This window comes from Elephas maximus, chromosome 26 (assembly GCF_024166365.1).
Source record: "Elephas maximus indicus isolate mEleMax1 chromosome 26, mEleMax1 primary haplotype, whole genome shotgun sequence".
Taxonomy (NCBI): domain Eukaryota; kingdom Metazoa; phylum Chordata; class Mammalia; order Proboscidea; family Elephantidae; genus Elephas; species Elephas maximus.
Genome location: NC_064844.1, coordinates 46811144 through 46838852, shown reverse-complemented (window position 1 = coordinate 46838852; position 27709 = coordinate 46811144). Strand labels below are relative to the sequence as shown.

Here is a 27709-nt window from a genome sequence, read left to right as displayed (position 1 = left end):
TGTTCTGACAGGGACTGGAAGAACCCCTGAGACTGTGGCCCTAAGACCCCCTTCTGACCTGGAACTGAAGCCATTCCCAGAGACCACCTTCATCCAGACAATGGACATCCATAAAATAAACAATAACACCTGAAAGGAATGTGCTCTTTAGAACAATCAGTTATACGAGATCTAAAGGGCAGTATTTGCCCAAAAGCAAAGCTGAGAAGGCGGGAAGGGGTAGAAAACTGGGATAAAAAGAAACAGGGAACCCAGGGTAGAAATGGGGAGAGTGCTGACACACAAGGCCATGAAACACTTTACATACAAACTTTTGAATTGGCATCTAATTTGCTCTGTAAACTTTCCCTCTAATGCACAATTTAAAAAAAAAAAAAGCTACAAAGAATAAGAAAAGTAAAAAAAAGAATAAATGGAAAGAGAGATGTACAGGAGCTCAACCATGACTGCTTCGCTGACTTGTGTTAGGGGTCAGGTACCCTAATCTGCCTTCATTTTTTAATAAACTTCTCTATTTCCTGCCCTGTGGGCTACTCAGAATCCCGCTCCAGCTCCTGGAAGTTCTCTCCTGTTCTCTGAGAATTTAGGGAGAAGAGCTGGCAGGATGGGGCAGGACTGGCCAGTTCTCTCAGAGTTTGCTCCTGAGGGAAGACCAGGACTGGCTTGCAGCTCTCCTTTAATGTCTAGGGCTGGAGCTCACCCCCTGCTAAACCACCACAATCACCACTGCCTGGCACTCTCCCTGCCACCTTTCCTGTCTAGAGTTCCCTTCCTGGCTTCTGTTGTTTGACTAGAAGGGCAGGCCACTTTGGCACCTACAAGTTCTCTTCCCTGGGGGCAGGAGGAGTGGAGAAGGAGTGCTCCAGACGGAGGAGAGGCTGAAGGAGGAGACCAAGAGGTGCCAAGGACAAAGCCCAGATCCACAGTTCTGTTCCAGGCCTCTCTGTTTACCTCCCTTTGCTTCTTTGGGGCCACATCTTGGTTGGGAGCAGGGGCCTTTGTTACTTAATAGGGTGTTTTTTTCTCCATTACGTTTTCTCCACAGTAAGACGAGGAGGTCTCTACAAGGCAGGGACCATGCCATGCACTTCTCTGGCATTCTTTGTGTCCCCTGTGCTGTGTGAGGCACATAGCACGAGCTCAGAATATGGGAGCTTCGTTACATTAACAGTTTCTGTTTGTAGTCTGTCTTGGTCCCTTCACCTTAACTTACCTACCATTCTTTTATTTTTTATTCAGCTTGCCTGGTTCTCCCCAGAGTGACATTTATTTTTCTGGAAGGTTTCAAATTTTCATGCCTCTAAGGCAGCCTGGGAAACCCTGGTGGTATAGTGGTTAAGTGCTATGGCTGTTAACCAAAAGGTCGGGAGTTCAAATCCACCAGACACACTTTGGAAACTCTACGGGGGCAGTTCTACTCTGTCCTATAGGGTATCTATGAGTCGGAATCGACTCAATGGGCACAGGTTTTTTTTTTTTTTTTTCCCCTCAGGAAGGCAGTCTGCTTTAATATCTGTTTGGCTGTATCTGACTTTGTCTGTTGAGCTGAATCTTAATTTTTCTTCTCTCGTATCCCCATGAAAAGCTTGCAGTCTCAGGAGTCCCAATTTTGACTTTAGGGACTTCTTTTCCCCTTCACTGTGAGGAAACAGGAGGGCCCTAGGTTTTTCCCACCAGGTCTCATTTAAATTGGCTGTGTGGTCACCTCTCTGTGTAGTGTACTCTCACCCCCATAATTGGGAGAGTCTTCCAAGCTCCTCATACTTAGATCAGTTACTCTGTTCCTTGGGTTCTCTGTCATACTCGTGAAGTCATTGTTTTCATTAAAGTTGTACTATTCCTTCGTCCTAGTTGTTCAATGCAATTTTCCCCTTACTAGCCAGACCCATTTCTTTGAGGTGTAATTCTCACGTATCCTTACTCATCCTTTTTCTCCCTGTAGACCAACCATAACACTCTGTTCAAAGTAGGTGATCCATAAATGTTTTAACCTAATTAGACTCAGCCATTTATAGAGTTCGAAAGGAAAAAAAAAAATGGCCTTGATACATTAACATCTAAACATACTCTGGAGATTATTTGGTGTACGACCTCATTTTTTGGTCCATCAGTTTATTGATTCAATTATCCCTTCATCCATTTGTTCATTCATTCATTCATTCACCTTTTTGTGCTACGCGCTGTGCAAGGAGCAGGAGATATAAGGTGAACATCTACATGGAGCATACCATGAAATGGAGAGGAGGATAGACACTGAACAAATAATTAAATGACTGATGAGAAATTGAAGTATGTAGAGCTACATACAGAAAGGAGCCCTGTTGGTACAATGGTTAAGTGCTTGGCTGCTAACTGAAAAGTTGGTGATTTGAACCTACCACCCACTTTGCAGGAGAGAAGACCTGATGATCTGTTCCTCTAAAGATTACAGCTTAGGAAACCGTTGGGGCAGTTCTGCTGTGTCATATAGGGTCGCTATGATTCGGAATTGACTCAGTGGCGCACTACAACAGCATAGCTTCAGAAGTCCACATGGGAAGCTGGCTTAGGGTCCAGGAGGACTTTTGTAAGAACGCGATGTTTCAGCTGAGGATGAGCAGTGTAGGCGAGGACAGTGACTTGCCCACGACCAGTCAGTAGCTTTTGCGTAGCAAACCTTGGGCTGTGACCCAGATTTTGGGTTCATCCCTTTGAATTTCAAGGAGTTGCTATAAAAACACTCATCAATAAAGTACTGTAATTTTCTTGACGTTTTGTTGGATCACACAACTTAGCTTTTCCATGAAACCCTTACTCCTTACATCTGACATGGTCTCCCTTCCTTGCTACTTATGAAGCAATATACAGTGTTCCATGCCTCCTTCTGAAGTAGCCATTAGTTTCACTTCTATTATCTTCTCACAACAATGCAGTAGTTTATGTCCTTCGTAAGTTTTAGTTTTTCCAATTCCCTGTAACCCCTTAGGGTTCTATTTTAAAACTTGTCCTGTAGTGTGGTAAACACTAAAAACCCAGAATTTATAGAAACTGAGAGTGGCCAAAAGATAAGTGACGAGCAAGTAAGAACTTTAAAAAAAAAAAAAAAAGTTTAAAAATTACAAAATAAACTTAAGAGCTCCCTGAGATGAACCCAGAGGATAGAAAATGGAAAGGAATACTTCTTCCATTCTTTCCTAGTTCTTCCAGACCTCTTTATATATGGGGGCTGGGCCAGAGATGCCAACTGGCAGAAATAAAAGAGAACTCCTCTTTACAAGTTTACTGACAAATTATTCATGTATTATGCATGGGAGCAAGGCAGTGGGGATGGAGTACACAGGAGAGAAGACGCTAGAAGGCAACCAGCTTAACCTGTGGCTAGAGTGGTTATGTCTGTCACATGTGTACACATAGTCCTATGATAAATATTTTGTTCTACATTCGTTGGCAGAGAAACATACAAATAGAAAACATGTGATTTGCCCAAGATCACATAGCTGGTTAATGAATCATTGAGCAGTCTGAGGTTGTCTGCAAAATTTTTATATTTATGGGCATTTTTCTGGATAGTTTTAGTTTCATCAGATTCTCAAAGGAGTGTCTGGTTTCAGAAAGGTTAAGAAAAATGGTATTAGCAGAAAATATTGATCATTAAAAAATTTTAGAGTGATGGAATCTTTCAACTTAAATGCCATGAAAATCAGAAACTGTGAAAGGAAAATTGCTAAGTTTATTGCATACTAATTAAAAGCTTGTATATGATAAAAGTCACTATACAGAAGATTGAAAAGATATGTCTAACTGAAATATTTAGAGCTTGTTTGTATGTTAATAGCCCTAAAATGCAGTTCTATAGGCAGTGATGATAAAGTTTGATAGTAGTATTGGCAAGAGAGGGGAGCTCTTGAGCAGTGTGGTTAGTTGGGTGTATGTTGTTATAACTTTTCTGAAGGGGTGTTTGACAGCATATGTACAGATGTAAACTCTGCCTACCTTTTGGCCCAGCAATTCGCCTTCTAGAATTTATCCTGAGAAGATACAGCTGTGAAGAGATACATCCACAAAAATACTCATCATAGCTTTGTTGGTAAGAAAAAACTGGAAATAACCTAAATATTCATTAGCAGGAGATTTGTTATTAAATATGATGCATGTGTACCGCAGAATACCATATAACCGTTTAAAATGATATGTTCTTTGTTTTTATGGGAAGATATCTGTGATATGTTAGCAAGTTAAAACAACAATTCATATCACAGGACAGCATGAAAAGTGTAAATTCATTTCTGCAAAAATCATGTACATATGTATGTATGTAGATACAGAAGGAGTATTCAATAAAATCTTAGTATTTTTTCCTAGATGATTTTTATTTTTGCTTTGGCATTTTGCTGTGTAGCTTGAATGTTTGTACAAAGAGCATGCCTCATTCTCAAAAGTCCTAACAGTATTTAAAATGTGCTTAGAAACCCTGGTGGCATAGTGGCTAAGTGCTATGGCTGCTAACCAGGAGATCCGCAGTTCGAGTCCGCCCGGTGTTCCTTGGAAACTCTATGGTGCAGTTCTACTCTGTCCTATGGGGTCACTATGCGTCAGAATCAACTTGATGGCAGTGGGTTTGGTTTTTCTTTTTTGGTTTCGGTCCTTCTGATGGAGTGTTTGCAACATCATCTATTAAGTTCAACTACATACACACTATGACAATAGATACCATACACAGGAGTGTCCTTGTTCCCTAGAAGCTTAAAGTCTAAAATAATTAAAAATATATATATTATCAAGTACATATACAGTTCTGTGGTGTGGAATGTATTAAGCATCTGCCTAGGGGGAGATTTTATTGACCCATGTATTCAAATTTAATAGTTACCTTGAGTGTTTACCCAAATGTGAAAGGAAAAATGGCAAATGTTTTCCACTGAAGGAGAGATCTGGCATAATTTTATGGACCTCCAACATCATTTAACTGAGTGTTGCTACCAGTTTCGGCAATTTATTTTAAAAAGGAGCTGGTACTTTCATTTATGGGCAATTCTTTAGATACTCTAAAAACCTGCAACTGAAATCTGATAACATGGCCAGTGAGTCTAAAATAGTATTCTTTTATGGCAGTGCTGGAGAAAAAGTAAGAGAATATATTTTGTAGGAGAAAAGGTCACTTATTAGCTTTGCAGATAAAATTAGGGTCATCCCTTAATCCAGTTTTTGCTTTTCTGATGTGAATGTTTTCCTCTAGCAGCATCAGACTAATTATTTTTCACATTGGAAAATCATAACCTGTTGACCTGGTACACAAACAATAGCCAGGAAAGCTTTTTAGGGTTTTTGATAGTTTTATTAATTTTCCATTAACATCCCATTACTTAGAATTGTTTTTATTTTCTCCAGGCTCAGAGAATAAAAACATTTGTCTGTAGTTAATGGGCATTCTTCTGGGTCAGTAGGGTATGAGCCCATGGTCTAAAGAATCCGAGTAGGTTTGAAGGAAGTTCGTTAGTGAGCTTAAATCTTCAGTACACTCTGCCATCCATTCTCTTTTAGTTTTATCCTAAGAACTTGTGCTAAGGGGAATCTTTGAGTGCATATTCTAACTTGGGACATAGATACCTCCTTAGAAACTTGAAGTCAATCTCATATAAAATTTTCTTTCACAGAACTAAATTTGTTTTAGTCTAGAATCTGGTGGCATTATTCAGTGTCCGTTCATTTCATCAAGTTCCTGTGGATTCAAGAGAAAAGGGAGGAGAAAAGTTGGAGACGACACTTTTGAGGAGTTTGCCGATTGTGCAGCAGGGGTAAGGGTATCCATGTTAAGTTCCAGGTCATGAATTTAGAATGAGGCCATTCATTGGGATTGGCTCTTTTTTCTCTGTGTGGGCTGAGATAGGAATAAGTGAAGTGTTGAAATTAATCACGTTGGTTTTGCCAAGGAGCAGGTCCACATGACAGTGAGGAAGAGAGTTCAGGGTATATGAGAGAATGTGGTTATGACAATTGATCTTGGAATTTACACTGGTTAAGAAAGTGAGGTGGATATTAAGAGGGTGAGAGACAGTGCTAAGTGGTAGGATCAATGGGTTGCAGGTCTGAGTGGAGTCAGAGGTTTGCAGAAATTGGGGTACCAAAGGGTGGGAACTTGAAAGAGAGGAGGTGGTGGTGTTGGAGAGTAACATGGAAGGAATTTCAGTTAAGAACTGGTGTATGTCCTTGAAGTAAGGGTGGAGGACAAGACTGACAGGCCAGAGTATTGGAGGGATCATCCGTGTGGGTATTGAAACTCCCAAGCATCATGGTTACGACCGTGATAGGGAAGGTCCAGGAGCCAGGAACCCAGATCTTCCTAGAGTGAGGGGGACCTGGTGCTACATCTGATTTTGTGCAGTTCAAAGCTGAAGGCTTTTAGGGAAGAGGAATGGAGGGAGAATAGTCTGGATGTAGTAAAGAGAGGCAATACGGACATCTATCCTTTCTCTAAACCGTGTGGTTCAAGGAATATGGGGAGAAAATAGCCAGCACTTGAGAGGGCTAGGGAACAACCAGATTTCAGGAAGATGAGGGGAGCATTCAGAGAAGAGGCCAAGGATAGAGAGCATCTTGCTGGTGACTGCTGTTCATGGTGACTGTCATTAACAGGGATAAAATGTGATATTCCAAGGCTGTGAGTATAGAGAATGGGATGTGGGGAGAGTGGTGTGGATATTGGAAGACCTGGTTAAGGTCTCCCACCAGACTCTTTGTTGAGGGGTGGTTTTACACAGAGCACAGAAGGCTCTATTTTAATCCCAGCCAGAGGAGGGGCTCTCCTAATTCCAACACTCAGAGCTCATCCTTGTGTCTGCCTCAGGAGGAGTAAAGAGCAGCAGGGTGTCATGGAGGCCTCTCCTGCTTTATTCAGTTTTGTGGATCATTTTACATATTTCACAGCATAGTGTCTCCTTTGCATCATATTTCTGTGGGTTACTTTGTGCCTGATAAAGAGTCCTCCTTCACACCTTGCCTCTTTCCTTCCCATTTCCCCATCTGAGCAAATGGAAGCTGCAGTGTGTGCCAGTTCAAGGGCAGAGTGTCTGCTATGTGCGCCTTAGGGCTCTACTCAGTGAAGATGCAGCCTGCAGGAAGGTGTTTGGTCTAAAGCCAGGGATCACCTCTACTGACCCAAGAAGCATTCAGTTCTATCTTCCTGTCAATCCAGAGTGTTTCTAGTGTACAAGCCAAAAAAAAAGTATGAAGTGCCCGTTAAGCGATCTATTTTGGGACATCTCATTTGTGTTTAACTCTTTGTGAGTTCTTGGACTTTCAATTCAAAATGATTCCTTGATAAGAATGATTCCTTGATAAAGCCTTACTCTCTCCCTATGGGCAGATGCTAGACACATTGGACAAAAGGACCTGGTTTTAATTTTAATTGCTCCTTCTGGATTCTGCTTCCTTTATAAGAATATCACACAGGAGTGACAGTTTATGAAATGCTTGTGTTGTTTTAACACTATACTTTTAAAGGTCCACTTTGTGTGTAAAGAGATTTCTTGGCTGTGAATGGTAATTTTCAAAACAAATGAAAACAACAAATGTGAATATAAAGGTTGGTTAGACCCTATAGGGTAGTTCTGCTCTCTCCAGTAGGGTCTCTATGAGTCGGAACTGACTCAACAGCACCTAAAAACAACAAACAAGAGACGGGCATGAGTTTAATTGCAAGCAGAAACATGTAGAAATCATCAAACTGCTTCCTGAAACTCACTAACCATTAAGCAAAAAGTTTTGGGAATGGATAGTGGTGATGGTTGCAGGACATTGTGAGTGTAATTACTGTCACTCAGTTGTTCACTTAAAATACTTCCAATAAATAAATGAATAATAAATGTTGGTTAGAGAAGGAAACCTTTTGTTCTTAAGGAAATTTACAGCCTGTGGTGGTGGAGGTTTCAGAGGTGAACTGAAGTGGGAGAAGATGGTGCTGATGGAATCATGATTTCAAAGGCACTGCTTTCTCACAAAAAAGTCTGTCAGATTGCTTACACAACATGTAAATCATAAACACAACCGAAATTGGTTTGTTGGCATTTTTTTCAGCCAGAACTTTGCGTTGACACTTCCTCGCGTCTGCAGTGTCATCATCATGCCTGCCCAGGAAGATCCTGAAAGTCGTGAGATATCGAAGTGAAATCAGATCCCTGCTAGATTGCAGCTTTTAGAAGTCAGGGACTTAATATGTCTTACAGGGTCACTTTGGGGAGATGATCTCACTCTGGGGCATTCTAGATGCCAAACCACGATAAGGTGATCCTTGAATATAGATGTTTTCAATGTATATTTGTTGAGCGAATTAAATTATGTTCAGTATATTTTTAGTGCTGTGAATTCTCTATTTCTGTGGACACTGGCAACGGAAATGTGTGGGATATGTGTGAGGACATGTATGAACATATATCTATGTACATAAAGACACACACATTGGTGCACAGAGATACTCACAGAGAGACACCCTGACTCCTGGCTAACATAATTTTTAATTAGCTGGAACGTTCTATTTCCCAGCTATGGTAGATAAGATTTACTGTAAATGTAGTTGTATTTTGCAAGGTTTTTCTTTTTACCTGTTGCCTTATAGAGGAAACAACCAAATTTGTCTTAGGAAATCATAAAATTACAGTGCTCAAGAAGGGAGAATGTGGCATCTTGTCTTCTGTGGCTTAAGCCTAATAATCTCTGGACCTCTGGCCTAGTATTGGCATTTCTGGTTAGTATGAAAGAAACCCAATTTCTTTCATGTTCCAGAAACAGGTTTTCTTTCTTTTCTGAAATAAAGAATGAACCTCAACATAGAATATATATTTCTTAATTAAGAACTGTTATGATGCATTTAATTGATAGCTCCTTGACTTCTAACGAGTTATTTTGTTCATAACTGGGCCAGTTTTTTTTAAATGAGGAATTGTATTATGCCCATATGGCATTCATTTGTACATAGCATTCTAAGAATAAAAATTCATTTTAAAATGAAAATTGTAATGCCAGCATGTGCCTGTTTCTACATAGTTGAGCTGTTTTCAAGGCTTAAAGTGGGTGGGATTATACATCTGACTTTTTCAGTATAACTGTAGGGTTATTAATGCATGGCAATTCTGCTTCTGTAAACAAGGAAATAGACTGTTCTGTAGATTCTTCCGTGATGTGTAAATATGTTTTCTAAGTGTAAGGATTCAAAGCAACATATTAGCCATTTGAAGCTTCCCATCTTCACTTCTCTAGTGTGGCTTCTGTGAGTTTTCACTGCGATCACAATTCTTAACATGTACTTATACCCCTGTTATTTCACTATGTTTGTTGGCTCATGCGTGACACTTCTTACTGGATTCCTGTTGATTTACTTAGACTCATTTTTTCTGTGAAGAAAGGATTTTCCTGGAGCTTGACATTTAAGTGGTGATATACTGGGATAACCACCAACTTCATTCCTGTTGCAATCTGGTATGAGCCCTTTTAGTATTTTGTGTGCCTGGTAATAAGATGATCCCTTCAACCTGTCTGCATCGGCATATTATCATTTCTAATGTGTGTCTCATTTATTTTGTACTTCACCTTATTCAGAAACCCTGGTGGTGTAGTGGTTAAGAATGATGACTGCTACCCAAAAGGTCAGTAGTTTGAATCCACCAGGCGCTCCTTGGAAACTATGAGGCAGCTCTGTCCTATAGGATCATTATAGGGCCACTATGAGTTGGAATCAACTTGATGGCAGTGGGTTTGTTTTGTTTTTTGTATCTTGTTCTAGAAAGTATTTAGGGTGATTTACAAAGATGCATTCACCACCTGTCAGTTGGTCATACTGTGGTGGCTTGCATGTTACTGGAAGCTATGCCATCAGTATTTCAAATACTGGCGGGGTCACTCATGGTGGGCAAGTTTCAGCAGAACGTCCAAGCTAAGACAGACTAGGAGGAAAGGCTTGGCAGTCTACTTCCAAAAGTTACCCAATGAAAACCTTGTGGGTCATAGCAGAACGTCATCTGACTCACTTGCTTTGGACATGTAATCAGGAGGGATCAATCGCTAGATGAAGACATCATGTTTGGTGAAGTAGAGGGCCAACGAGGGTGAAGGGGGCCCTCGGTGAGAGGAACTAGCACTATAGCCACAGCGATGCACTTGAACATGCCTGTAACTGTGAAGACGCAGCACTAGGCAGTGTTTCATTCTGTTGCACCAAAGGTCGCCAGGAGTCGGAATCGACTGGATGGCAGCTATCTAATAAAGATGCATAAAATATAATGAGTTAAAATGCATAAAATATAATGAGTGAAAGAAGAAAGAAAAAAAAGGTAGGGTAATAAAAATAGAACCTGGGAAAAAGATGAGAATTAGTAACTGATATGTTATGTAGTGCACTCGCGTGGGCACATAAATGGCTTTGGGCATCATAGCAGCCATTTTGAAGGGATCTCTGCTCCATTAACGCAGTATTCTTAATATACAAATAAACCGTTTACCTTCCCCCTCTAAAGAAGTGATCCAAAACCCACTGCTGTCAAGTTGATTCTGACTCATAGTGACCGTATAGGACAGAGTAGGACTAGTAGAACTGCCCCCGTAGGGTTTCCAAGGAGCAGCTGGTGGATTCAAACTGCTGACCTTTTGGTTAACAGCCACAGTGCTTAACCACTGTAGTACTAGAAGCGATCACTCCAAAGAAGTGATCAGGATTTGTAAATTCTTTTAAAAAATTAAGTATCATAATAGAGTGGTAATTATGTATATGCAAGATATGAAGAATAAAATGTGTACCCTCTGCCTAGCCTAAAATGTAGAATATTAGCACTTCTTTTGAAGCCCTCAGTGTACCCTTCTCCCTTTGCGTCCCGTGTCATTCCCCTAACTAGATGTAACTGCTGCTGTTAGGTGCTCTGTAGTCGATTTCCACTCATAGGGACCCCATCTCTGACAGAGTATTACTGCCCCATAGGGGTTTCTAGGCTGTAATCTTCGTGGAAGCAGATCAGCAGGACTTTTCTCCATCAGAGCTCTGGGTGGGTCAAAACCTCCAACCTTTCAGTTAGCAGCTGAGTGCATAAACCGTTATACCACCAGGGCTCCTTAGATGTAACTAGTATCCTAAATTTTGCAGACTCTTTGTTGCAGGTTTAACTTTTACCATCTATCTACATATCCTTAAGTAAAAATGAAACCACAGTTGTAAAAACGGCATGGGTTGTTAACCAAAAAGTCAGCAGTTCGAATCTACCAACAGCTCCTTGGAAACCCTATGGAGGTAGTTCTACTCTGTCCTATAGGGTCACTATGAGTCAGAATCAACTTGACAGCAATGGGTTTGGACCTCCTCTCACTTTACGAGGAGAATCAAGATCAACGGCCCAAGGCTGATTCCTCTGAGGCGGATATCAGACAGGCCTCCTCTCTCTGCCATCTTTGCTAATTCTGACACCAGCTGTCCCTCGCACAGCACTCTCTACTTCTCTGCTGGGTTCGATAATCCATTGCAATGGCCACACAGAACTCACAGACCATACTCCTGATTATGGGGTTTATTAGGGAAATAACAGTTACAATTCAGGTTCAGGAACACTCAGGATCCAGTTCTTCCATGATGATAGCCTCTTCCCAGCAGTGCTCGCAGGCACGCCTCTCTTTGGCCCTCAGTGTCTGCCCAAAGACACTCAAGTTTCTTTCTCCATGGGCTGGGAAGCCCACCTAACCGTCTCCTGCTGCCGGGTCTCAGTAGGTCTCTCCTTCCTTGGTGGTGGTGGGCTCCTCCTCTCTGCTCTGGAATTGGTTCTCTTTTAAGACAAAACTGACCAATCCCTTGGTAGGCCACAGTTACCCTATCACATAGTTACCTGGGTGGGAGATAGAAGATCATGGCTAGAAAGGCCACACACAAAAGAATTAATCACACCACAATAGTGTGTGTATTTTTGTGTGACCTTTGCTTCTGCTTTGTTGTGTTTGAGATTCATCCATGTTGAAGTGTGTACCTCTAGGTCATTCATTTTCACTTACTTGAATGTGCAGTATTTATCCATTCCCTTGGGAACGTCAGTACTCTGTTGATGTCTCCTGGTACATGTCTTCCCTGTGTACGTCTTACATAAGTACACGCCTGTGAGACTTTCTCTGAGTTATATAGTTAAGTATCACATTGTTGTCTCATGTGATTGTGTATATTCACCTTTACTAGATAATGCCAAATTGTTTCCCAAAATGCCTATACCACCTTCTGCTCCCACCAGTGTAATGAGAGCTTTTGTGCCCCATGCTCTCATAATACTTGATATTGTCTCACTTTTTAATATTTGCCCATCTGGTGAGTGATTGATGCATTCTGTATAAAAGTACTACCAGGCCAGAAGGCTGGCACCAGAGGTGGATTTCCTGCCCGTCTGGTCCACCAGACCTTTCTTGACATTTTCTCTCTTGTCCTGAAGTTTTCCTTCATGCTGTCCACCCAAACAAAGCTTGCTTGTGTCTCACCTGGTTCAGCTCTGACTTACTAATGTTGTTTTGCTACCACCTGTTTAGCTGAAGCATTTACAACAAATTTTCAAATGTTTTCAGTTACAGTTTTCTCAGTTGATTAAATCAGTACATAAATCAAGTGATTACTTGGCACTGCATCTAGCCTGTGCCAAGATATGTGTTATGCTTCCAGAGAGCTTACATGTCGTGTGAGGGTAAGGACAAAAGAGAAATAAACTCTAAATTAAACTGAGTGTGAAGAAGAAAGGTCAGGTGCTGAGATGGATAGTAATGTGGGAGATCTGCTCCAGGTTGTGGGGTCCTGGAAGGCTTCTCAGGCAGATGAGTTAGCTGAGGTGTGACAGATGGGAAGGGGTCAGCCATGCCCTGTGACTACTATGTAAGGGGCAGGCTGGGGTGAGGGGAGGTGTTAGAGGCAGCACTTCAGGCTAAGAGGGAACAGCATGTGCAAGGAACTTGAGACAGTTTAGGAGCCGTAAGAAGGCGGGTGTGGGTAGTTGATGCTGGTTTGGAGGATTGTGGCAAGAGAGGAGGTTAGAGATTAAGAAACAGCCAGATCATATAGAATGTCCTAGGCAAGGTAAGGAGTGTGTAGTCACACTTAAGTACAGTGGAAAGCTGGTGAAGAATCTGAAATGCAGGGAGTGGACATGGCCTAGTCAAAGCGTTCAGATAATGTTGCTGATATATGAAGACTGGATTGAGGGACAGGAAGCATATTCAAAGAATCACAAAATTGTAAACACTTAGTGGCATCTGCTGTCTTAGAGGCACTGTACTAGGCTCGAGGATACAAGGTGGGGTCCTTAACCGTTAAGAAGTCATTCACAGTCATTTGGGTGTGGTCAGGCACATAAGAAATCTGATCATTGTAACTGCCAAGCTGTACAAAGAAGGCATGATTTGTTGTTGTTCAGTGCTGTGGAGTCGATTTGAACTCCTAGCGACCCTGTGACAGTTAGACCTGCCGCATAGGATTTTCTTGGCTGTAATCTGTACAGAAGCAGATCACCAGCTCTTTCTCTTGAGGAGCCGCTGGTGGGTTCAAACTGCCAGTCTTTCAGTTAGCAGCTGAGCGCTTAACCTTTGTGTCACTAGGGCTCTTTTGCCATGCGTTAGAGGTTCAGAAAAGGGAGAAATCACTGCGGAGAGCAGCAAACAGGAAAGGGTTCTTGGAAGCTGTCAGATTCAGTCTGGACCTGGATGAATAGAAGTTAAATAGTGGGGAATAGGAAAGACATTCTAAGCAAGACAAAATGGTGGAGACTCCTGTGTGGACAGAACATAGGACAAGTGGGAGGTGAATTTAGAGAGAGGGAAAGCTGTTGCCAGATTGTGAGAGACCTGGAATGGCCTCTCTTTCCTAAAGATGGCATTGCTGTGGAGTAGTAAACTGACAGACTTTTCACACCTTCGTGATGATTCAGCTGACAGCTCTGCTTTAGAAGACTTCACTAGGATTTCAGTTTCTGTACCCACCTTCACATTCAGAATTGCACTTATCGTGTTGGTCCCAGGTTAATTTCTTATGGGTCTTTACCCAGTTACATGGTTGATTTTCGTTTGACATTGGATATTTACACAGAAGAACCAATTCCTTTTTAAATAACCTAAGAAGTAATTTCACAAATGCATATCTAGCAAATAAAATAAGGGCTCTGACCTTGCTCCCTCAAGACTTTCCTTAATTTCAGTGATGGTGTGAGGAAAACTGGTTGAGGCAATGTGCATCCACAGGATTTATTTAGATTGACTAGGATCAAGTCAGCTGTTTTGTAGGAAGCTAAGCTCCTTCTCAGAACTAATCCTTTTATTTACAATCCAAGCCCTTCCCCTTCATATCTCAGCCTTTATTTAGTGCACAAACCTCTACCTAAACCCGCCTGTAAGGTGGAACCAGCAAGACCATGTGGTACTCCATTCTGGATCCTGGCTTACTTCATTCCCTAAGGCTTTCCCTTTACTCCATCATGCCCATAGCTAGGAGGGGCGCATAGTCTGCCCAGTCTTAGTTTACCCAGCTGTCTGTTTGATCGGAGTCCAACTGTATAACTGACTCACCTCACTTTTATGGTCCCAATAATACGTATGGTCTTCAGTCTCCTTATCTTCTCTGCTTTTCCAGTGTCTTGCACTTTAAGCTAGAACAGGACCTTGGGAGCATTATTTTGCTCCTTTTTGCTGTTTTTTGTTTTATTCAACCTTCAGAGGTTACTTAGTTTCTCCCCTTCGCTTAATACTGTCCCTAGACCTACTAGATTACGAGGTTATGAGCTAAAAAGGAGCCCTGAACAATTTGAAAGAAGTATATTTCATCCTTTTTTCTTTTCTTTGTTTTAATTCCCTTTGTGGCTTCACATTCAGTGGGAAATTTTTATTTCTTTTCATGTCCCTGAAGTAATGTTTTATTTTTAGATAGTTCCAACCCAGAGGACAGTCCAAAGACAGTGACATTTCTGGGGTTTTTTTTTTTTTTTTTTTTTGATCATTGTTGTTAAAAGAATATGTAATTAAAAAAAAAAAAAGAAAATTTTATAGTTTGGTAAGGGACTTTGAAGGGAATAGGACAGTTGAGTATTGGGAGATGAAGGTGTCCTTTCACCTTGACTCTGTGGCTTTTCTCTCTCCCCTTGTAGCAGGGACTATTCCCAAGGTAACATGAAAAGAGGGCATATGGTGATCAGTTTTAGGAGCTTCGTGCTCCCTTTGTGTTCATGACTAAGACTGTTCTTGATGCATAAAGCTTCTTAAAATATTGAAGATAAGCCTCTTGAAATGGTTATAGATAGCAGAGAAAAGGCATCTAAGAGGGTTACAACTTTTGGTTGGCTGCTCCACATACACCTTTATGTCGTAGAGGATAAGATTTTACTTTCAACCAATCTTATTTTTCATAAATTAAAAAAAAAAATTATTAGGGAATTTTCAACTAGATAAAAACCAAAGCGAACATGTCAATAACCACATGTGCATTTATCTTCAACATTTATCACAGTCATAATTGCTTTAGACAGACTCCTCTTACTCTCACTGAAAAAATCAATCTGTTAGACTTATCTTAGCCACTCTTTTTTCTCTCCCCCACCCCAAAGAAGAAATGGTCTTACGTTGTGGATTGGAGCAGAGTGCTGTGCAGTGATTTATCCTGAAATGGTATACATGTCCAGAAGTTACCAAAAGACACGGTGTCATAGGAGAGCAGGGGAGGCAGATAGAGGCAGCTTCTGCTCGGATGCTGAAGGCAACAGAGCTGGTCTTTGATGGTCTCAGTGTTTGGAGAAGCTTTTGGAAGAGTGAAGGAAGTATTAATAATCATAATTTTTTATTGTTAAAAGAGCAATAATAGCTAACATTTTTGGCATGATTACTGTGTGCCAGGCTCTGTTCCAAGCTCTTTACATTTTTTGTCACATTAATCCTCACAGTAGCCCAGTGAGGTGCAGGAACTGTTAACATCCCCATTTTAGAGTTGAGGAACCTGAGACACTGGGGAGATAGTGAGAAGTTCAGACATTCACAGGGTCAAGGTCATCAAGACCAACTCCTTTGTTAAGAAAGCGACAATACCAAGGGTAAAGGGGCTTGTCCAGGACACACAGTTAGTGGGTGGCAGGGTTAAATGCTCATCCAGGAACTCTGACTTGGACTTGGTGTGTTTCAGTTAGTTATACCACCTGTCTCGGCTGCCAAAAGCACCTCATGACACCCATGATATCAGTTCTCTACCTTTCAGCTTTTCTTAGTGTTGACTCATCTCTTACTATCTCTTCCTTCCAGAAGTTTTTCTTGCTTCATTATTACTGTTTTTTATCTTGACCCTGCAAATTATTGAATTTTGCAAACATTTAAAGAATACAGCTTATTCAAAGCTTGGTGCACAAGCAGCGTGAAGCCAAGGGAAGAGCCTCAGGCCTCTTTGTCTGAAGTTCTAAATATAAAATAAATTGTTTTCATGTATTTTTTCCATTTCCTCCATCTTCTTATAGCCTCAAAAAAGTAATTGATATCTGAGGGATAATTTCTTTCTCTGCCACCAAAGGCATTGACCACTCTGGTGCTTATTCACTTTCTTATTTTACCTTAGTAATGGAAAAAGCCTATAAAAAGCAAAAACTCAATGAGAAAGGAACACTAACAGATCACCGATTCTCAAGTCAGGCTGCAACAGCAGAAGGGAAAATGGTTGAGATGGAAGGGTCTCTCCTTTCCATTTTAACTTTTTAATGAGTATCACCTTGTACTCATGGATTTTTATCTGTGCAATATATTACAGTTAATTATAGCCATTATTTTTTCCCTCAGTTTTGGCCACTGGGAGCCTCTTCATTCTGGTTTCTGTGTCCTTTTGACATAACCATGGTAGTCTTTGAGACCTTCTTCACTATCTGTGACAAGTAAGATGTCCCAACAAAATGTCACATTGTATTTTCTGGCTAGTCTTTTTCCTTTTGTAATAATTAATTTTTTTCTTTTGTGAAAAAATAGCACCAGTAGTTTTAGAGCCCCTTAAAAAAATTAGAAAACTATTAGATCGATGTAGCATTCGTGATTAAAAAAAAAAGTGTTTTGCCCTTTAAGAGCAATATATTTAGAGCAGAGCCTTTATTTTAGAAATGGCATTGTAAGATTTCTAAATCAAGGATTTCTATTTATTACCAATTTCATCTTTGCTCTTGCTCAATTCTTCCACTAATTTCTTTTTTGGACTGCTGAGTCACATTAAAAAAGAAAGTATTAATCTTGCTTACTAAGGAAATTTCACATGAAAAGTAATGAAAAGAAGTCTCAAATTCTGATCTTGTCCAGAGAGTGGTGAAGGGAATGGCGTACCCAAATGTTAGCCATCCTTCAGGACCATCTCTGCTCCCTGTGTGTAGAGGCTCTCCTCTGCCTCTGATCTCCCCTGGCTTCTTGACCCTTGGCTGCTTAGGGGTAAAAACAGCTCATTCACTTTAGAACCAAAGATCACTGGAATCACATCTTAGTGCTCTTCTTTATTAATTTCTGGAGACTTTGTTGTTTTTTCATCTGTAAACTGAAGCAAAATCACCTTTTTAAGTTTGAGGTGAGGATTAAATGAAATATTCTCTACAGTATGATGTATAGAACCTGAGGCATAGCAAGAGATCAATAGTTGTTAAATCCCTTCTACCTTGTATTATATTTCTTTATACATACAGGGTATGTGTCTGCCTCATTTCTCTAAACTTTTTAATTGTTAAATGTAAGACAAGTGCAAAAAATAATTGAACAGTTTAATGAACTTTTATAAGATGAGCATCCCTAGGTGACAGGCCTCTCATTGTCTGTTAGAGGAGGTGCAGTCCGTGGTAACAGGACACGGTCCTGTTTTCACAGGGCTGGTGATTCTATGGTACCCTGCAGTACCGGGGGTTAGATACGGGAGTAGGAGTCAGTGTTTAGTTAAATTAACAGTTGGCTCAATCCCAGCAAAAGACCTTTTCCATTCCAGTGTGGACAAACTCTAGTGTGGAGTGGGCATTGCTGTGGATTAGCCACACAATTCCATATCCCACTTCCATGGCAATGGAAGGACTGGCCCTGTTTGTAGTTTTTAAATTACAAAATGATTGGGAAAAATGCATATGTTTAGAAATCCTTGTATTTGTCCCAGAAACCTTAAACTCTTACTTGTAAAGGGAAATTCAAAATGTCTGGAATCCCTGACAAAGAACCCCGAACTTTAGGATCTTGGCTGTGTTTGACTTTCACATGGTAATGGTCACCACGGTTGGCCACAGTCCTGATGGAAACGGGACTAACTTGGTCTCCCAGTTCTCTGGGATCCTCCCTTCTTATACCCTTTTTCTGTGTCTCTGCTTTGTACCCCCTAGACATGCCCCCCACTCTCCAGGTCTCTGGGCTGAATGGAAAGCCTTGGTGAGTTCTGAATGCTGCCTCGGGATTCTTTTCATAGATTACCACCCCCCTGTGTCTCATCTTTTGTTTTGCCCTGTTTGGATTTGGTAACCCTGCAGCACGAATCTTCTGGAAATTGTCTCCCGGGCTCCATGCCTCACAAAACCACAGGAAGTGGCAACATGCTCTCTCTAGTCCAGTCCTGGTCTAGGAAATTAAATGCTGGCTTCCACTGGCCTAGGGCTAATCAGGGGCTGTGTTTTTGTTCTTTCTGTTCTCATTTGCTTGTTTGCTTTTTATGCTGACCCTCAAAAAAATGTCATGAAGCTGTGACATTATGACAATCAGCTCTTGACATTGCTGTTTGGGACCAGGTGAGGGAAGCTTACTTTTGTCGTTAAGATTGGTTGTACCATGCTCACAAATGTCCGTAAGAAATCCTTGAAACGTGAGCACTTACTGTTGACGTGCATTCACCAGGTGTGACAGGAGCAGCCAGAGAAGAGCCTTGAGTCTGCTTGTTCTTTTGTTGTGCTTGTTTCGTTTGCCTAGCCATCATCTAGTAGGTCAAGTCATTGTTGTACCATTAGAGTAGAGCTCCATATGCCTGATGCCTTTGAGAAATGATGCCCATTCTCATCAGACACCTTTGCATAGAGCTATACGTGAATATCATAATTGGTGTCATACCTCTTTGATAAAGAAAAAAAGATCATTACTGTGTCTAAAGTGACTGAACTTTTGGGCCTAAATATTTTAGCCCATGGAAGGCACTTAGGGCAGTACACAGAAAGATGGACATAGTTCTTGCTCTCAAGGTATCTGTAGTTTTGTTAACAAGACAAAGCTTAGAGCAAGCTGTCCAGAAATGCCAAGAAGTACGAGAAAAGTGACCTGGGGCCTGGCAGTATGTGGTGTAAGATTGGCAGAAGGGTGACAAAGGCCTCACAGAGAGAGTAGAACATGAACGAGAAGGTCTTGAGTTGAACCCTGAAGAATGGGGAGAACTCATAAGGGCATGTTGTTGTCAATTCTGACTCAGTGACCCTATAGGACAGAGTAGAACTGTTCCGTAGGGTTTCTTAGGCTGAGATCTTTACAGGAGCACGTCACCAGGTCTTTTCTCCCACAGAGTGGCTGGAGAGTTTGAACTGCTGACCTTTGATTAGCAGCCCAGTGCTTAACCATTGTAGCACCAGGGCTCTTGCATAAGGGCATAAATGTGAACAAAGCTAAGAAGGCATGTGCTGGATGTATTTCAAGGAACTAAGTAGAAAAATTAAGCTGGAGTGGAAAGAGAAGAAGTATAACGGTGGGTAAATTGGGAAGGGATGGTTTGTTGTAGATCATAGATGACAAATTCCAACCTTAATGATTTGGAGATGAGAAAGAGCGTCCTAGTGAAGATGGTGTTCTCATGGTAGCCTGGGAAGGACATCTGGGGTAGAAGGGGTGGGGGAAATGCTGAGAATCAGGTAATTATGGGAGAAGGTTGCTACTGGGCTGTTCTTTTTTTCTTTACGTTTTTTTTTAGTTGTACTTTAGATGAAGGTTTACAGAACAAACTAGTTTAAATTTTTTTACACATATCGTTTTATGACATTGGTTAACAACCCCATGGCATGTCAACACTCTCCCTTCTCAACCTTGGGTTCCTTATTACAGCATTCCTGTCCCCTTTTGCCTTCTAGTCCTTGCCCCTGGCCTGGTGTGCCCCTTTACTCTCGTTTTGTTTTATGGGCCTGTCCAGCCTTTTGCTCGAGGGCGAACCTCAGGAATGACTTCATTACTGAGCTGAAAGGGTGTCCGGGGGCCATACTCTCAGGGTTTCTCCAGTCTCTGTCAGGCCAGCAAGTCTGGTCTTTCTTTTTGAGTTAGAATTTGAGGCTGCCCTTTTGAGTAGCAAAAGCTCAGGCTGCTGTTTTCCTCTCCCAGAGTAATCTGATGCATTTTTGTCCTTTTTTGATAGCAGTTAATCATACAAAGAAAAATTTTTGAATGATGCTTGGTACCAAGTAGTATATTCATACCATATTGGAATGTTTGACTCGAAATAAGTATTGGCATTAGTAATTCTTTTTAAGGGCATTTCTGATTGATAACGGACATTTTTATAACTGCTTACTAGATAGACTCCAAGAGTCATGAAGCCGTGACATTATTACAGTTAGCCTGTGGCATTGCTGTTTGGGACCAGGTGAGGGAAGCTTCTCTCATTAGGATTGGCTGTTCAGTGGCCACAAATACCATGAGTAATCACCAGATCCATGAGACCTGGTCTCTGTATGTTGATACAGGAGACAGTCACGGTCAGATCGTTGTCAGTTGCCTGGCCAACTTACCAGTTCATGCCCTGTACTTTTTTTGACATATAATTATATTTTGAATTAAAAAAAAATTTTTTTATGCCCACTTCTTACTTATTGACTTGGTTAGGTTCCAAAGACCAGGTTGTTATGCAAAAATCAGCATTACATGAAAATGGAGGATGACCACATCAGACCACAAGATGGAGGATGACTGCATCATTACCTAGCTATATCATTGTACAGTTGCCAAACCACGGAGAATCATGGCCCAGCCAAGCTCACACATAACCTTAACCATCACATCCAGCGTTACCCTCACTTTGCACTTCAGCATTTGTTACTACCAGACATACGTCATTAATGCACACAGAATAGACAGATAGTAGATTTTTTGCTGTTGTTGTAAATGCAAAGTGTTGGGTAACAAGACAGTCGGTAAGGGAGGAGTAGGTGTATTTTACCTTTTTTTTGTTTATTTTTTATTATTGTACTTTAGATGAAGGTTTACACAACAAACTAGCTTCTCATTAAACAATTAGTTCAGATACAGTTTTGTGATTACCAACCCCATGACATGTCAACATTCTCCCTTCTTGACCTTGGATTCCCTGTTACCAGCTTTCCTGTCCCCTCCTGCCTTCTAGTCCTTCCCCCTGGGCTGGTGTGCCCCTTTGGTCTCGTTTTATTCTCTGGGCCTGTCTAATCTTTGGCTGAAGGGTGAACCTCAGGAGTGACTTCATTATTGAGCTAAAAGGGTGTCCAGGGGCCATACACTTGGGGTTTCCCCAGTCTCTATCAGGCCAGTAAGTCTGGTCTTTTTTAGTGAGTTAGAATTTTGTTCTACATTTTTCTCCAGCTCTGCCCGGGACCCTCTATTATGATCCCTGTCAGAGCAGTTGGTGGTGGTAGCCGGGCACCATCTGGTTGTGCTGTACTCAGTCTGTTGGAGACTGTGGTAGTTGTGGTCCATTTGACTAATCTTTCCCTTGTGTCTTTGATTTTCTTCATTCTGCCTTGTTCCTGGCGGGGTGAAACCAGTGGAGTATCTTAGATGGCCACTCACAAGTTCTAAGACCCCATATATTTTACTTTTTTAAAGAAAATTCGTATGAATCTGATTTTCATATTTTTTGCTGGCAATTCAGTTTTGATAGCTTTTTTTTTTTTTTTTTTGCTGTCTATTTTAATCTGAATACAGAAACCCTGGTAGCTTAGTGGTTAAGAGCTACAGCTGCTAACCAAAAGGTTGGCAGTTCGAACCCACCAGGCTCTCGTTGGAAACCCTATGGGGGCAGTTGTACTCTGTCATATAGGGTCGCTGTGAGTTAGAATTGACTCAACAGCAATGGGTTTGGTTTTTTTAGTTTTAATCTGAATGTGCATCATGCCCAAGGAAAGCTGATTGGTCAGGTAAGTTTGGTGATGCCATTATAGGTTGTCACTCTCAAGGCTCACTCTATACATAGTGACTGAATAGGCGGTAAACTTGACGAGAAAGGAAAGGAGAGAAGAGATTCAGGAGCAGGAAAGAGCCTAGCTTAATGAACATCTGTATTCCTTATCTCAGATTTGTACCACACCATGTGGTTCGGAGGTACAAGCTAGCTCTCCTTTCCTGACTTGTAGGAAAAGAACTGCTAATGCTCTGGTTGGAAATCTTGTGTATTCATAAGTGCACTCACTGAAGTAGGCCTGACTAGCTTTCGTAAACTGAAAATGGATTTGTTTGCGCTGCCTTCATACCAGCATTTGGTGAAAGTTCCAAGTTCAGTAAAATGTCAACTTAGCATATCTTTAATATGTAGAAATAATTCCCAGACCAAACCTCATAAAAACGAAAAAGCCTCAACTAATGGATTTAGAAGCAAGTTCACATTCTGACACCTTATATATAGAACATAAGCAAAAGATTAAAATGAAACCAGCAAGGATGAAGAACATGGTAGGGCCCAGTGTGTCTTAGAGACATGTTACCAAAACCCTGGAGAACTTCTGGCAAGTGCCTAATTACAAAGTGAAAGGTTACCTGCGAGGGAGGTCATTGCTGTTGGAACATATAGATTCTCACCCTAGGATCTATAAAAAAAACAAACAGTTGCCAGAGAGTCAGCTCCAACTCATGGTGACTCCATGTGCTTCAAGTAGAACTGTACTCATAGGGTTTTCAATGGCTGTGATCTTTTGGAAATAGATTGCCAGGGCTTTCTTTCCAGGTGCCCCTGGGTGGACTCGAACCGCCAACCCTTCAGGTAGTAACTGAGTTCTTAGCCGTTTGTGACATCAGGGACTCCCTAGGATCTATAGTCCTTCCCATAGTAAAAAAAAAAAAGAAGAAGAAGGCTTTCCTGTAAAATAAGCCTGTTGTTTCTGGAGCCAGACAAAAAGTTGTCAGTGAGCATGTATGAACTCTCTGTTATTTCAAGGTAATGATGCTTGATAAGTATAACAGTTCTTCAGGAGAGTTTCCCCCAACCCCACCTCTGATTTGATTTTAAAAGGAAATGTTACATGGCTGTTGTTTTGTTTGGTGTCCAGTGTACAAGGGTTTGAGGTTGTTGTAGCATTAAGATTTTTCTCAGCTCACCTGTGGGCAGGGTAACTTTGAGACAAAGTCACCAATAAGTCATTTTCCACCATAGTAAAGAAATTATATACTAATATATTGGCAAATAAAGCTTGAGAAGTCAACATACATCCATTCTTGTATTGATTCTGTAAGAAATTCCAAGATTGTATTTTAAGAGTGAGATGAGGCAATCTCTGTGAAGTTGTCATCCAGAAAAATCCATTGTTTAACGGCTTGGAGTTTCTCCTTTTCGGTATAAATTAAATGCATATCAAAAATATAGGTAATATATTTTTTTATTTTGTAAAGTTGGGATCATACTCTATATAAAAATATATATCCTACATTTTCACAAATCATGTAATCTGCCATGCCACTTTCTTTGAGAAAATCAATTTTTTGTGACTGGATAATATTATGTGGATATCCCAAAATTTATTAATTCATGCCCATCTTTTGTTAAATGATTGTTATTTGTTTTTTTACTTTGGTAAAACAATGAAGGTCATCTATACACATTTTATTAGCATGTGTGAATTTTTTTCTGGAAAATTTGCTGTAAGTAAAATTATTGAGCTCAATATATATCTAACATAACATGTATTTTTAATAAACATCACCGGAATGCTTTCAAAACACTGGCTCCAGTTTATAGTTTTTCCAGGATTATATGAAAGTGTCTGTTTCAATATGCTCCACCAACACTAAGTATTCCCATTAAAAAATTATTTTCTAGGTTCATAGATAAACATGGCATCTTATTTTAACTTGTACTTCTTTGATTATTGGAAAAATTGAACTTTTTCATATAGTTGTATACTTGTATTTATTATTGTTTCAGCTTATTCTGCATTCTAGAAAGCGATCTTTACAGATAGTCTTCCCCAGTGAGCATGAGTGATGGGACCAATCGTGGTTTATAACTACAATAGCCACAAACCGGGGCATAGGGACATCTGTTCTCATGGATTTGCTGATTAGATCACTGGCTTTTGTGTCTGCTTAATGCACACCTGTCATAACTTTCTATCCCTTATTAAGTTTTCCCTGACAATTATTGGTTATGGTGTACAATGTGGTTTTGTAAGCCATTAAGCAAGCTATCTGATAAGGTGGAATAGTTTTTCTTATTATGAACTTAAACGAATTCATTAGCCCAGACTTGAGAACTTTGCGTTTTTTCTAACTGAATGCACACCAAACCAAAGCCGCTGCCGCCGAGCTGACTTCTGCTCGTGGTGACCCCAGTGTTACAGAGCAGACCAAGCGTGCCGCCAAGCTGACGCCTACTCGTGGTGACCCCAGTGTTACAGAGCAGACCGAGCATGCCGCCGAGCTGACGCCTACTCGTGGTGACCCCGGTGTTACAGAGCAGACCGAGCATGCCGCCGAGCTGACGCCTACTCGTGGTGACCCCGGTGTTACAGAGCAGACCGAGCATGCCGCCGAGCTGACGCCTGCTCGTGGTGACCCCGGTGTTACAGAGCAGACCGAGCATGCCGCCGAGCTGACTCCTGCTCGTGGTGACCCCGGTGTTACAGAGCAGACCGAGCATGCCGCCGAGCTGACTCCTGCTCGTGGTGACCCCGGTGTTACAGAGCAGACCGAGCATGCCGTCGAGCTGACTCCTGCTCGTGGTGACCCCGGTGTTACAGAGCAGACCGAGCATGCCGTCGAGCTGACTCCTGCTCGTGGTGACCCCGGTGTTACAGAGCAGACCGAGCATGCCGCCGAGCTGACTCCTGCTCGTGGTGACCCCGGTGTTACAGAGCAGACCGAGCATGCCGTCGAGCTGACTCCTGCTCGTGGTGACCCCGGTGTTACAGAACAGACCGAGCATGCCGCCGAGCTGACTCCTGCTCGTGGTGACCCCGGTGTTACAGAGCAGACCGAGCATGCCGCCGAGCTGACTCCTGCTCGTGGTGACCCCGGTGTTACAGAGCAGACCGAGCATGCCGTCGAGCTGACTCCTGCTCGTGGTGACCCCGGTGTTACAGAGCAGACCGAGCATGCCGTCGAGCTGACTCCTGCTCGTGGTGACCCCGGTGTTACAGAGCAGACCGAGCATGCCGCCGAGCTGACTCCTGCTCGTGGTGACCCCGGTGTTACAGAGCAGACCGAGCATGCCGCCGAGCTGACTCCTGCTCGTGGTGACCCCGGTGTTACAGAGCAGACCGAGCATGCCGTCGAGCTGACTCCTGCTCGTGGTGACCCCGGTGTTACAGAGCAGACCGAGCATGCCGCCGAGCTGACTCCTGCTCGTGGTGACCCCGGTGTTACAGAGCAGACCGAGCATGCCGCCGAGCTGACTCCTGCTCGTGGTGACCCCGGTGTTACAGAGCAGACCGAGCATGCCGCCGAGCTGACTCCTGCTCGTGGTGACCCCGGTGTTACAGAGCAGACCGAGCATGCCGTCGAGCTGACTCCTGCTCGTGGTGACCCCGGTGTTACAGAGCAGACCGAGCATGCCGTCGAGCTGACTCCTGCTCGTGGTGACCCCGGTGTTACAGAGCAGACCGAGCACCACAGGGTTTTCACGGCCATAATCTTTGCAGAAGTAAGTAAGTCACCAGGCCTTTCTTCTATGGTGCCACTGAGTGTGTTCAAGCTGCCAACCTTTTGGTGACTAGCCAAGTGCACACCATTTGTTCCATCCAGAGACCTTTTTTTTTTACCTTTAGGCAAAGCCTAATCAAATTAGGCTGGGAGAGGCAGTAAAGAGAACAGTGTGTTAAGTCTGAAGACTTGGTTTTGAATCCTGGCGCTCTGAGTAACCTTCATCAAGTCCTACATCCCCAAGGCTTAGAATCTTCATCTGTAAAGTGGGAAGAATAATCTCAGCTTTACTCATCATACAAAGTATTCATAACACTTTATAAACTGTATTTAAAAGTATACAAATGCAAGGTATTGCTGTAGAAAAATGTATCCTTTTTCATTAAGGTATTCATCAGCTGAATATATACTGACTGATATTTCACTATATTGTAGGTGGCACCCGGATTTGCAGGCCCCAAAGTATTACAAACTTTGGCCCGTACCTCAATGAGCATACTCTCTCTAATTCTTTCTGTATCTGCTGATCTTCTCTTCCTATAAACTCTGATTTCAGAGACTTTTCTGATCTGAGAGAGTTCTAAAAACCATCGTGGTAGCGTAAGAACATGAATGTATCATGCTTGTTTTGAGCATCTCTGAGAATACTCATTAAATTGGTGCCTTCTCTTGCTTCACCTTAACTAGACGGCCCTGTCTGATAAAATACTGAGTCTGTAAAGTGTGGCAACTTCAGCAGTACTTGGAGCTTCAGAATTGCAAGGCAGGCCTTGGAAGGAAGCTTGGAGCTTTTCTCGGCTACCAAACAGGAGAGAACCTTCACCCTGTGGGAACTGTTGAGATGGTAGGGAAAGTAGCCAGGAAGAAACAGTCTGTTATTTGAGCCTTGAGCTTAAAAACAATTAAGTGATGCAAAGAAGTCAACTTCATTTCAGGTCCAGACTGACAAGGAACCAGCTATGAAAAGGGCAGCCGATTTCTGGGAGATTTGCCCTCGATCAGTTGGCAGACCCGAGTGCTGCAAAATGCCTCCAGTGTTTGCCGGACTCCAGGATCTAGGAGCTGCAGCTCGTGTTCTCCCCTAGCAACTTTCACCAAAGTGCAATTTACAGGTTTTCATTCTGTCAAATTTTAAATTTATGATTTTTGTATTAGGACAATTTAAAATATGAAAATATTATAATAGTTCACTTTTTAGAATTTTGGGGGCAGCATTTGCCTGTAATTCAAAACTGTGACACAATGGCCATTATTATTATTTTAATTAATTTTCAGTTTTTTTTTTTAAAGGCATGGTTCTATGCTTAATATTGTAACTTGGATTTTTTTTTTCACTTGAATGTATCCTAACGTGTGTTCCTAATTCCCAGTGTAGTCTTTATGATGTTAATAGCTAGCAGCGAATTCATTTTCCATCAAGTAAGTGTAACTACATAACCTTTCCTTCCTGTAGCACATGTAGAGTTTCTAATTCTTTATTATTCACTGAAGCTATATTGATATTATATTCATTCATAGAAGTGTCAGATACTTAAAAGTGAAAAGGGGATTTAAGTGGAAGGAAATGGCACACAGTTGTGTAAGCATCTAAAGAAGTTCCTTAGTCATGTCTGAAAAAGCTACTCTGTCATAGCAGGGGCTTGGGAAAAAAAAGATAATCTCATTTTTAATATTTTCTGCTTGTAGGTGAAGATTTGAAAGGTTAGCCCTGAGGTCCACTTGAGGTGGGGAGCTGATACTGAGGCCCCTGTTTAAAGCTGGGACCCTTGGCAACCTGCACTCTGGGTAGCAAGGCGTAGAATCCTACTCCTGCCAGACCAGGAGAGCAACAAGAAAACTTGTCCCTCAGTCTCTCGGCAGGTAAACAGAATGGCCAGGGGCAGAAGATCTCCTGGGAACTGGTCCTCCCACTTTATTATTTGTG

At 41.8% G+C, this 27709-nt stretch overlaps 1 protein-coding gene across 9 annotated transcripts in view; it reads left to right on the top strand.

Moving 5' to 3' along the window:
- The window catches only part of TMEM108 (transmembrane protein 108), a 1078120-nt gene that overhangs the window by 685813 nt on the left and 364598 nt on the right, over positions 1-27709 (top strand). The window contains exon 1 of one of the 9 annotated variants that reach the window (XM_049870596.1): positions 26136-26897. The exons of the other annotated variants lie outside the window; for them this stretch is intronic. The gene's annotated coding sequence lies outside the window, so the exon portion shown is untranslated. Of the gene's footprint in view, positions 1-26135; positions 26898-27709 lie in introns of those variants that run through there. 9 annotated transcript variants of the gene reach the window in all.